At 35.9% G+C, this 13,288-nt stretch overlaps 1 protein-coding gene across 1 annotated transcript in view; it reads right to left on the bottom strand.

Moving 5' to 3' along the window:
- The window catches only part of PLD5 (phospholipase D family member 5), a 189,583-nt gene that overhangs the window by 117,463 nt on the left and 58,832 nt on the right, over positions 1-13,288 (bottom strand).

Here is a 13,288-nt window from a genome sequence, read left to right as displayed (position 1 = left end):
ACTGAGCACATAACAACAAAACATGTCATGGCTTTGAACTAGTGCTTCATTTTTATACCTATTTAAAGAATAAAGGAGGTAATATTTATACAGCATACTGATATGGAGTTCATATCTGCTTGTCAGAACCACAGAGGCTCTAAGGGGTAGGTTTTCACATCTTCTGTCATATCAGTAGTCTGCTCTTTCCTGCAACATGTCTGAACACCAGTGTGAGGACAAAAGCACTCATCTTCAACACTAGTAACCTGTTCAACAGCTCTTAAAATTCTGCTTACGGGTGGGGTTTTATGGCATGCTACAGTACATTTGCCAAAGATAGCAAAGAACTGGACTTCAAGAATTAGCAATCATTCTTGGATTAACCTTGGTTCTTAAAATCTTTATGTGTGTTTATTAGAGAAAAACATTACTATAAAGACTGTTTTCCATTAATCTGGAATCCATAGACAGTAATCATCTTCACTGCAGCCTTAAATCTCCCAGCTGGTATGATTAATACCAATCAACACTTAAGTTCCTATTAAGCAAAAATAGGAAGGAACTGATCCAAGAGTGCTAAGATAAGTTAAATATTTTCAAATTGGCTGGGCCGAGTGAGCTTCGTCCTTGGATATTTAAGGTACTGGCTGAGGCTAACAGAGAACTTCTAGCACTTACCTCTGAAAACTCATGAGCATAAGTGAAGTATCAGAAGACTGGAAAAAGCAAAAAATGTTACCCGTATTTAAGAAAAAAAGGTGGGCAGGCAATAGAAGTTGGGAAGTAATAAACTAGTTATTTTAACTTCAATCTCTAGAAAATACTTGAACAAGTAATGAAGCTATTATACATAAACACCTAGAAGATAAGAAATTTTGTCAAGAAAAAGTCACATCAATCAATTGATTTCCATCTTTCCTAGTCAGGAGCCCTGTTATCCTGCTGGAGAAGCTGAAAATAACATATACTTTGATCTTTAATAAAAACTTTCTTACAAACCACAGAAACTGTGTCGAGATTATTATAGGAGAGGTGTAAAGCTGGTTGGAATATCACGCTCATTTTAAAAATGGGAGGACGTTTTAGAAAAGATTCAGAAGATTCTGCTGTGTATCTGTTTTTGTTCATGTCTTCATTAACAATCTAAACTATGGACTAGAAATCAAATGTGCTTATTAAATTTTCAATCAAAACCAAAGCAGCACAAACTGAAAACATGCTGGAAGACTAGATTAAAATTTCAAAATGTTCTTTACAATTTAGGGGGTATGTTGAGAAAAATAAGTTAAAATTCAATTAAGGAAGAGAAGAAGCTACCAGCAGGTAGGAGCAATCAGTTGCACAGATACAGGAACTGAGAAACCATTAGGAAAAAGGATAATCAAAATGATTAAGAGGCTGGAACAGATGCTTTAGGAAGACAGACCAAAAAAGGGTAGGAGTCCATAGTTTGGAGAAGAGAAGAAATATTACCAAGGGGTACAAAATCATCACAAGAGCACCAGGTATAGCGAAGGCAAAATTATTATTCACCAAGTACCACAATACCAGAAATAGGGGATGTTTATTGAAACTTGTAGGAGTTAAGTTTCAACAAGATAAAGTACTTTTTAATGAAGTGGATATTGAGCGTCTGGAATTTGTTGCCATGGGAGGCTGTGAAAGCAAACAGCAGCAGCAGGTTTAAAAAGAGATTAGACAAAGCCTTCGAAAACATGTCCAGAGCAGATGCTAGAGAAAACAAGCATGGATGTGCCCTCTAATAGAGATGATGGGGCACATGCTGTTGCCACTGTTAGACACACAGTACAGGACTAGATATGCCATGGGTCTGAGCTGTAGAATGTATTTTCTACACTCTTAACTAGTTTCCTTTTTCCACAGAAGGACCCACGAGTTATAGGAGAGTACAACCTGAACAGGAACGAATCATGTCACACTGTTGTGTTGACTTACATCTCTACATCCTGGTATAATGTTTGTACTGCATACAAGGCAAAAATAATCCTTACCCTCTACTTCAAGTTGGCATATTTTGTTCACCTTTCAAGACTGCATGGAGACAGTTTAGAGAAAAATCAACAATAAGTATTTAGTCCTATAGTTACCCACAGAAAGAAGAGAATCAAGAGTTAATTCTCCAAACAACATTCTTTAATTTCAATGTTTTCCAAGCAAACAAGGCATATGAAGTCACACTGTCCGCCCAGCAGTCCCTGTCTGCCCAGTTTCTTTTGAATCTGTACTTGAAAGAAAGATGTATAGAAATGTAATTATCTCAGACATTTTACAAAATCCAGTATGTAGGTAGACTTGGCTGAGAAAGACCCAAATTAGTGCCTCTACTGAGGGAAAGATGGTCCAAAGTTTTGCCTTCCAGCACACACACAGCTCAGCAGCATGGAGACAGAGATGGGAGGAATCACTGCCATGGTGGTATACAGAGGGGTGCGTGCCCTGAGCGTGCACCCGCAGCGAAGCAGCTCTGTTGGTTTCACTGCTCACTGAACAAACATTTGATCCAACAGGTCAGGCATATAACACATGGACAGACACGTTACTATAAATAGAAACCCAATAAACTACTTTGGAAGAAATCCAAGGCTTTAGGTGTTACTTATCTGAACCTCCTCCACACAAAGTGCTATATTACAGAAAGCTATTAACATTCAGAATATGAGCTCTATAAGAAAAAAGGGTTTCCAGCACATGACCAACTAACCTCTAATGCATTTTGTTGACCAGAATTGGCATAAAAGAAGGAGTGAAAAGCCTGAATACATTTAAGTGTTCACGTGCCATTTTCCCGAAATTAGGCCCTGACTTCTCAACGTGATATATCGACTCAGTCTTCAGCATAATGTAAGACAGTATTATAGTTTGGCAATGCCAAAAAAAGGCTGTTGTCTACCCTAAAAATAACACTACTCAAATCCAGTGTATCCTGCAAAGAAAATAAATAAATAAATAAAGTAGTGAACAATCTGAACCTGGCCTGAACAACCAATTCAGAATACTATTAATACCTCATTAGTAAAAACCACTGTAAATAGGATTTCTATATCCCGATATCTCTTTACACATCTTTAAACCTGGACCCTCTAAGTAAGTACTCTTACCACAGCTAGCATTAGACCCATTACTCCACCAGGAATTTCACAAGTGAAAATTGCTGGGCTAGAGAAAGCTATAATCAAGTTCTTTTTGGATCAGCACTTCACCATATAATAAAAAGTACCTTTAGAAAAACCAAACCAAACAAAAAAACCCAAAACCAAATGCCAGAACTGATGGCAACAGTATATTAACATTTTGGGGTGACCCAAGAAAGAAAGGTCTTAAAGTACACTGAAAGGAAGGGTGAAGAGAAGAAAATAAATAAGAAGAGGGGAAAAAAAAAAAACTATGTCCAATATGGGGAAAAAACCCCAACAACAGAAGTCCATGGTTCACAAAGGAAGAGTTGGGAAAAAAAAAGGAAGGAAGCAGAAAGGTAAGAAAGAATGAAGGAAAAAAAAATTATAAAAAAGACAGAAGCAAGAGGTAGAAAGAAAAACTGAGAGAACTGGAAATAAATATAAAATTAAAAAGATACAAAAAGATATAAGAAAAAAGGTAAAAAAATTCAGATTAGCACTTGAGAGGCTACAAACTAGAACACTAAAGCTAAAAATAGCGTTACTAACATGTATACACATACAGTGCCTAACTTTATATATTAGATCTTTTATGTACAGATAAGAGACCTTCTATATACAACTTTAGTTCACAAACATAATTAAAAACTGAACTCAGCCCTCTTCAGAAATCAGGTGAAACACAGCAAATTATCACTGAGCAAACAAACATTTAAAGGTCTATTATTTCCCATCAAAAACTGGATCCTCTAAGGCAGCATTTTGAGAAAGAATCAAATAAATAAATACATCAAGATGTAAGATATTTATTATATTGCAGAACAGTCCATTTAAAATCAGTTATAATCATCGGAGGACAGCTGGCTGGGGAGATCTAGCAGATGATACAAAGACTGGCGTATAGTCTACAAGTCCAGATATCAGCAGGCACAGTGGTTGTCTGATTGCTAGCAGAAAATGCTCTTTGCAATTTTACACCCTTTATATATAACTCTGGAGTCTACAGCATAGCAGGCCAAGCAGTTAGAAAGCTCCAGGTAGTAGCCCTACTTCTCTCCACACTTAGTTTAAATTTGATGTTGATAGTCTTAGCTCCTAATGGAAAACTAGACTGAATCTCTACAAATCAGAATCTTCTGTGGACACTGAACAAGAAACTGCAGTAACCTGCCATATTGCATCTGCCTCTAGCCAGCAATTCTCTTGTTTTCATTATCAGCAGAAAAAAAAATAATAGTTTACATTACTACTATCTTTTCCACACTTTGTTTGCATTCATCATAATCCCATTTTTCTACTAACCCTGACCCATGAATTTCTTAAATCTCTTCTGGAATGAACTGTTCATCGTACACTTTCAACTTTTAATCTAAAGATTAATCATGTTTCTACTAAAGTGAAATGGAACATTTTAAATTATGAAGAAGGGGAAAATTACACTTTTCTTCTTATTTGCTGGTGAAACATGCTCAAAACCTTTCCCCTTAGACATTTCAGACTCATTTTAAACATCTCACCAAAAAAGGAAGGACATCCCACATTTGAAGTACTTGAAGTCATGCATTTAACAGGCCTAACACATATTTCAGGTTTTATTTCCATTTGGTCACCTTTGAACACCAAAACGAGCTGGAGCACTGAAGCGTCAATTTGGCTACAATGAGTCCAGAGTGATTCCATCCCACTCCACTGGATCAGCCTCATACACATTGCTCTGGCAGCACAATTCTGCCCCAAACTAGGCAGGACTGCAGTAACTATAGGACAGCTTTTGCTCTTCAGGTGAGGCTCCTAAAGGAGCAAAATATAACAGCTCTAAAGGTTCTAAATTTTAACATCAACCCTGTCGTGCTATTAAGGCATGTTCCAGCCTAAGGACCATCTGTTGAGATGGTAACATCCAGCAATTCAGAACACTTTAACACTCTGAATCCAGGACAAGAAGCATTTGGGGACAGAGGACAGGACGGGGTGTGCTCTAGCTAACTATGGTATTTAGCATTGCAACATCAAAGAATTTGAGGCTACCTGGCAGAGGGGATCAGTAAAATGTTGGGCAGCTATTTTGTGTGCACACAATAAACAAACTTCTATGTGCAAAGGACCTTTCAAGAGAAAATACAGTAAGCCTAACAATGTCAGTACAAGTATGTCCATGACAGATCATTCCATATCACTTTGGCATCCAAAAAGCACCTAAATGTCTTTGTGGGTCTTACCCAAATCTGTGCCATGTTCCCTGAAATCAGCGAGCGTTTGGAATGTAGATTCTGGTTCCAGGACAGTTATTAAATGTATAATTTTTGTGTGTGTGTATATATTCTTAAATATGTACATTTATACACACAGACACCCCATATATATAATAATGACTGTTAACAGCCAACACAAATCTGTTTCTAAATCACAAGGAAAAATTAGTAGTATGTTAGACTCAGTTATATATGTTTATTTCCGAAGGCAGACCAGACTATACACAGATGAATACACTGATTTCACACTTGTGATCTCTTAATTTACAAATGGTAATGCCTCTGTTATGTTTAAAAGTAACTATAATTTATTCTAGTACTTTAGTAACTGTGGAAAAAAAATACTAGTGACATACTCAGTTAAGTAACCTGAAGCTTGGTGACAGCACAGCATCAACTACAAAAATCACATTTCTTTCAAGGAAGTGTTTTATCTAATAATGCTACTAATAAGGCTTTAAGATAAACTAAATGAAATTTAAAAGTCGTGAAGAAATTTTTTTCCCAGTGTTTGCATGTGTCATTTTTGGCACATTAAATGATCGTATGTACAGTCAGCTCAAGCTTCTTGCACACAGCCTTTCATTGTTTTTCTAAGATTCTTTCAAAAAGAGACAACACAACAAAAAAAAGACTAAAAATAGGAAATTGTGGCTACTGGCACATAAACGCTATCAGGGAGGCTGTTAGACACAAATTTGAACTTAAGTGCAGTTCTGCAGCATAACAAACTCACCACTCTACCTGGAGCATGTTTTTTCTTATCCAAATTAACAAGGTAAAATACATTACCTTAAACATTTTCCACTGAGGTTCAAGCATTTCATCCTACGATTGGGACAGGCTAAGAGTGCATGTGCCATCAATTACAGCAACATCACATTAAGTCCCGATACAGTAATCGTTCTACAATCAAAAGCAGGTGGTACAACTGAACCCGGAGGTACTAACTAAGTTTGTTAGATGAATCATAAATTGCCAGTTTCCCTTTCATAAAGTGTAAAAAAGAAATTAAGAAGATTTCAAATGATTTTTTTTTTTTTTTAAAGAATATGCTTTTACTCATTCTGATGAGACACACTTAAGGAAAAAGTTTTATTAACACTATTATGAATTGACACAAGTTCATGAAATGAAATTATCTCATATGGGAAGCACTTATTTTTAGCTCATTCTGAATTTCTAACTACACTGTGAGTACATGTTGAAATAATAGATTTGCCATTCAGCTAAGCAAGTTAATTCCATTGTCACAGAGAACACAACCAATGTGACATTCACAATAGGAATTATATTCTACTTTAAAGGGAGATAAAGGAAAATAGAGGCTTATGATCCATAGCTAATCAGAGATATAAAGGTAAACTAGTTAATTACAGTGATTAAGTGTATTTGATCTATGCTTGCTTTCTTATGACAGACTTGAGAGGTAATTTAGTTACCATGTTTTTTTATGCTATAAAATTCTGTATTTGAATTAAATGACAGTATTCTTAACTTTCATATCTTAAGTAATTCTACTTGATCGATAATTCCTTTACTGGCTGGAAAATATGTAACATTATGAGTAGATGGGATTGCTGTATTGACTTTGGCTTCTAGGAACTCAAAATTATATACACAAAACTGATCCCTACTATCATTTTTGGAAATATGAAACAAAGATATTTGGCCCAGATCATTCCTTGCCTGCCCAATGCTTTGAAGAAATTATCTGTGTCAAGATCCCTGAATTTCTGCAGAAAAGGAGCAGGAGACAAAAATCTCCTTCCTTGGCATCTGACACTTGTCTATGATTCCAAATGACACTTTTTACAGTGAACACAGGACTGAAGAGTGGGATGTCACCAAGAGCAGCACCATCCCCTACTTGGCACGCAAAGCTCCAACGTGAAGAAAGCCAGGCTGGGAGTATCTACTTTCACGTGCATCCCACAAAGGCAGCTGACTCTCCTTGGAGGGGGCCCCCAGGGGCTCTGCTTTGCTCACTTTTCTCTGAGAGGGACATTCCAATACTTCTGGTTTTTGTTTTGTCTGTGTGGGTTTGTTTTTTAAATGAAAGCACTTCCTAGCACAGCAGGAATGATTTAGGTAGGGAAAAAATCAATTCCTCAAAGTTTTCAATTACAGGAATGTCTGGTGCTAGCTATTTATAATAATTGTTAATAATAAGTCTTATTGATTCAAAAATATTTGGTCAGAAAGGCTTTCCCTGAATCACAGCAAAAGAACAAAGATTTGAATATTTACAATGAGAATACATTTATAAGCACACATGAATATATAACAAGCAAACAAAAAAAAAAGAGCACCAAGAGAAAAAAAAGTCAAGAAACAAACAGCAACAGGTCTTTAGGAACTCCAATCTTCTACTTCCCTCTACCGTAATCTCTTTCTGTATGAGATCTGTAAGAGTATTCTTAAGTATACCTCTTTGTTGCAGGAGTCTTTGTCCTACCCCTAGTGGAGTTGACACACACCATTATGTGTGGAGAAGATAAAGACAAGAGAATCAAGTAAACTGGCCAAAGTAAATTGTTCCTGGATGTCCTCTTCTTTCACTGTTCCAACTATATTCACCCTTTCCTCCTTCCCTGCTCCACCAAACAGCAAAATAATTCATCATTATCATAGTCTCGCTCCCACTAACAAGCCCCGCCTGTATTCTGCGATCTTACATGTTTCTCTCTTCATACAGTGCAGAGACAAGTTCACAAAAAGGACACCAGGTATCAAAACCAGCAGAAGATAACAGATATCTTGAGAGGAGGACAAAAAAATCAGCACCAGTGGGATCTAGTTTTGGTAGGGTCAAAGAAATTCATTTTCTAGAGAGTGCTGCAACCGTGTTCCTACACCAGCGGAGTACGGAACTACTCTACTCTGATTAACTTTTCACCTCTCGCTGGAATTACCGGATACCTCTTCCACCAGCAGCAATGCTCCCCCCGTTAGCCCTTCCTGTGCTGCCTTATCTCCATATTCATAAGGTCAGAATCCTTCTGGTATGTTGGGATATGAAGGTGTCCTGATTTACAGCCTTTTGTCAGGTTTTGTTTCTCTGCCTTGTTTTTCTCATTGATTACCTTTGTGGAAAAGGCTTTGTCCTACTCTTTTCTTAGTCTAATAATATATTATAGTATTATTCTACTGAATTGGGCTCATTGCCTATTGGTCTATGATCTAGTCAAAATATTTATTTTGGTTTTCTTACTCTGTTTATGTGAGAAATAAATTAGTTTTTTAAAATAATAATTTCCACAACTTTATACATAAGGATAATCTATCAACATCATAACTGACTGAACATACATTAAAAAAAAATGTTAGCTTGGCTTCCTATATTTTCTACTATGTCTTTGATTGTTTTTTGCATCTAAGTCATTGAAAATCCAGATAAAACAGAGCCTACTTATGTAAAATATTTCACTTTACTAGGTGGCAGAGAATCTGCTCTTTCCCTCATCCTATCATCAATTTTCATGACACCTGACTTGACAATCTCTTGAAGACCTCCACCTTTCTGTTACGTATCGTTTAAGTCAACCAATGGATTTAAAAATTATTGAGAAGGAAAAAGATGCATGCATATGAATATACATATTTACACACACAGCCTTGACCGCAAAAGTCTCAGTTTAATAGGAAAACAGTCCTAAAGATTAAATATGATATCCAATATATATGACTGTTATGGTTAAAAAACCCAAAAATATCCATACAGGTACATGGCTGTTCCCATGAAAACTGTCAAATGTTCTGGCCTACCCGAGTTTGTGTCTAGCTGTATTATTGTTTTAAATTAGGAATCACTACAGATTTTTTTAATCATTGCCAATTTGGAATTTTAATCATTCTGTAAAATAAAACATGGAATGAAGCTACTGTGAAGTTCTGGCTTCTTATTCTCAGTTCTGTAGCAGAGAATCCCAATAAAGTAAAAAAGCTGAGAGATGAAGATGAACCTTGAATACAAAATAGCCACAGAGCAATTCGACATGGTGGAGGCACACATCCCTCACTGATGTTTCAATGTTCCTGAAAGGAGAGGAGGTGTATTGCACCTCACCAACAGAAGTGATGATGTATCAGAGAAAGTTCCAGGAAAGAGTAACTGCATGCCAAGGAGTGTCACTAAACATTATCACCTTTCATCCTACTGTGAAGTCCAATATTTTTCTGGAGCTTTTTTTTTTCCCCCTTTTCTTTTTTGACAACAAAATTCATTGGGAATACTCTCTTAGGAGGAAAAGAAACTAAATTATTTGGAATAAAAGCCTCTTATGGCAGGCTATCAGCTGAGGAAAACTGTTTTAGGCACAGGTTTATGCTCACAATATCTTACAAGCCCTTTCTAAACTGCAAAATAAAGGGCAGCTTAAGTTTTCAGTTAAATACCAAGGCCCTAACACAGCAAAAGCATCTAGAGAAAGGTAGAAAGATTTATCTGGGAAATCTGACTCTCAGGATGACAGTAGCACGCCCAACCTAAAAATAACAATAATTTATTAGAAGCGCTCTCTCAAAAAAGTAGCCATTTTGTTAAATTCTATAAAATTCACACAGACATCCGCATTTCATCTGCCACATTGTCAGAATTTTCATATAATAAGGTTCCAGGAGTCTCAATGTACTGAAGTTTGCTCATTTCTCAGAAAGTAGCAAAATGATAAATAATTGCTAGCATTTGGGAAGTAATTTGAGATATGTAGATCTTACACTGTCATATTATATTGATTTGCATTTTAAGTTTTCTCCTGAAAGCAACAGCTGTAAAACACATGCACACTGCACTTATGAAAACAAGCTTAGAGTCTAAATAATTTCTGTATTCACTGCTTAAGGCTGAAATGTATTTGACATGAATAAAAACCAATACAGTGTTTATTGTGTATTCTGGTAAAATAATAAATGAAATTCAAGTAAAATTAGGTACACATTTGCTTTCTGAATGTATAACATTTTGACAAGTATAATTCTAGGCAATGCACATGGATACTCTACTACTCGCAAATAACAAACTCAGATGATACAGGTCGATAACATTTCCAGATCACACTGCGTCAACATGTGTCCCTGTACATACTTGTTGAGACAACAGTGGTTCTCACAAAACTTACAGATTCCCTCTGTATAGGAAATGTAAGCCTCATGGCAACAGGCTTGCTTTTCTTAGTTTCCTAGCCATTTATAAAGAAAATTAATAAAATGTCCAGTAGTATAGATACACTATGTATGTGCTGCTTCCAGAGCACATTCAAAACAAACTATTTTGATTCTTTCTGAGTTAATATACAATATCAGAACAAGACAAGATAGACATACTGCAGAGGCTATATGAAAGGCTGTGTATGTTCTCATACTATCAGCTGATTAATATTCCATGTTCATGTCTACGTAGATTTTATTTCTAAATTGCAGGTATTTATTCCCATATTAATCTATTAAGAGATTTCTACAAAAATAGTTACAGAAAGCATTGCTCCACAAACTAAAAAAAGTTTAATTTTGTTGATTGATATGCACTGAATGAATTAACAGTAGCCAAACAAATTAATGGATATCTTTGCTGGCATTTGTAAGAAATATGCACACATACACACATATGTCCTACAAAGCTTATTTCTGGGCAAATGCCATTGTATATCAAAAATATAGAATAGCAGTTCCCAAACTTTCTGGGTCACAGAAACACTGCCAGACCTCAAGAGCTGTAACAGAAAACCACAACTATTTATCAACAAATCACAATTGCAATAAAAGTGAAGTAAACAGTAATATTTAATACAGTTCAGTGGGTCAGCTACAGATCATCTACCATAATTTTTGTAGGTCATCAGTGCTGTCCAGGCTACACCCTACAAAATTTCACAGACAGAGAGAGCTTAACGATCTGGGGTCAAAGTTACCTTTTCCTATAGTGGAGAGATATGGGGAAGATGCACAGACCCCACTCAAACCTGTCTGCAAATGTACAGCAGAGATGTTTGGAATATGTATTCTCAATATATTGCAAAGGACAAAATTTTGTAGCAGCTTTGAGCTAAAGATGTGCATATGCATGCATTATAGACATAAATGTCCATGAACACACCAAGATGTTATATCACTAAAAATGACAAATGCTTTGCAGTAAGCTTACCAAATGAGCCACACTTGTTACTGTTTAGTAAGGAGTCACTGGAGAGAGGGTTGCTCTGAAATGCTATCCTTATCCACTAAAGAGCCACCAAGCTTGCTAGCACACTCCCAAAGCAGATTTAAGTCATGGTACGAGCCATGATCTTCTATGCCATTTCTCATGTTCCCCATTTTTATACTGATGGCAAATTTCCCATCTGCTCCTGCCTTTCTCTACTCCTCACCTTTCTTTTGTATTGAATTTGCTATTGGCTTCAAACAAGCTGCTGTGTATAATAGCAATTTTGCCACTGTCTTTAAAAGGAACAAGGCTTAACTCAGTGTTCAAAAAGCATATATAATTGTTTTTATATTGCAAAAGCCAAAAATCCACTTTGAATAAAAATGTGATAAATTTCTTTCAAATCATAAAACTTTCTCTTTCAATGGGTGTTAAAATGCAGACTATAATCACATAAAAGTCACTCATTCAAAACAACCTTTTTCAGGGACAATATGCACTTCATTGTTTAAAACCTTTGCCTTTTCTTCAGTTCATTCTGTCTGGCTATGAAAAATCCAGTTCCCTATGGACCTAAAGGCATAATTAGATACGTGCTTAAACCAAAACTCATCCACTTCACTGAGCTCAAATTCAGATTTTGCCAAGCACATAAAACTGTGGCTATAACCTACCACATTCATTTTGCCATGTTCAGGAGGTACAGCCAGGTAGCAACCTCATAGCTCAAGCACTCTCCTGTTTAACATGTTCTCTGCTAGACAAACCTCTTGATCTCATTTTGAGATTATGCTAAATATATAAAGAAACACTATCAGATATGGTATAAAGTTACCAGCTTGATTTATACTTTGAATACAAAAGTCTTGATCAAAATTTAATAGATTATTCAAAGCATCTGGCACCTTATTAAATATTCACATATTACCCTATTACATATTACCAAGAAAAGATGGCATTTTGATTTTCCTTTGTTGCTAAGGCTTTTTGACAGATTTATAATTTTCTTTGTCCCTTTCTTCTGTGCCATTCTCTAAAGGCCCTTCCACAACATGCAACAGTACTAGATTTTGTCCCTCTTATGAAAATTATGCTCCTTTAGGAGACACACCAAATGGCAAGACATCTCACTTTGTCTGCTAGGACCGCAAGGCTGGATTTGTTTCTAAAAATTAGCTTTGTGCTCAGCTGCTGAGCTTTTTACTGAGAAAAAGTGAAAAACCTGAACAATAAAGCATGACAGTAACTTCTTTTTCTGTTTGCAACTGTATTCTATTATCATATACATACTGCTAAAATAACCTAAGTTCACTGACTTTCTTCAAAATTTGCGCTAATAGAAACACAAACAGAATTTGGCCCATGTTCTTCTTAGCTCCCCCATGGCTAACAATTTCTACAAAATTATTTAGTAAAGATGAAAATGTTTAAATACATGTCATTCTGATATATCTGTTTCTTGCATGTCTTTCAGCTTAGTTCTTATAGTAAAAAAAACAATGGGTATACTGGAAACTAATTAAGCTTGCTATCTCAACTACATACTAATAATTTTGTAATAAACTGAGATACTTTGCAAAAAATTATTATAATATCTCAACAGTTTTGCCTGATAAGCATAAAAACTATGGTTTTAAACATGAGAGGAAAAGAATTATTAGTTTCCATCTATGCCATGACAGTTCAAACTGAAGGAAATTACCTAGCAATTTATAAATTCAATAAATATGCTTGTGCTTATCCAGAGACCCCTCCAAGGACATTGAATCTATTTG

The sequence above is a fragment of the Gymnogyps californianus genome, chromosome 3 (genome assembly GCF_018139145.2).
Source record: "Gymnogyps californianus isolate 813 chromosome 3, ASM1813914v2, whole genome shotgun sequence".
Taxonomy (NCBI): Eukaryota; Metazoa; Chordata; class Aves; order Accipitriformes; family Cathartidae; genus Gymnogyps; species Gymnogyps californianus.
This window is presented reverse-complemented; position numbering and strand designations above follow the sequence as displayed.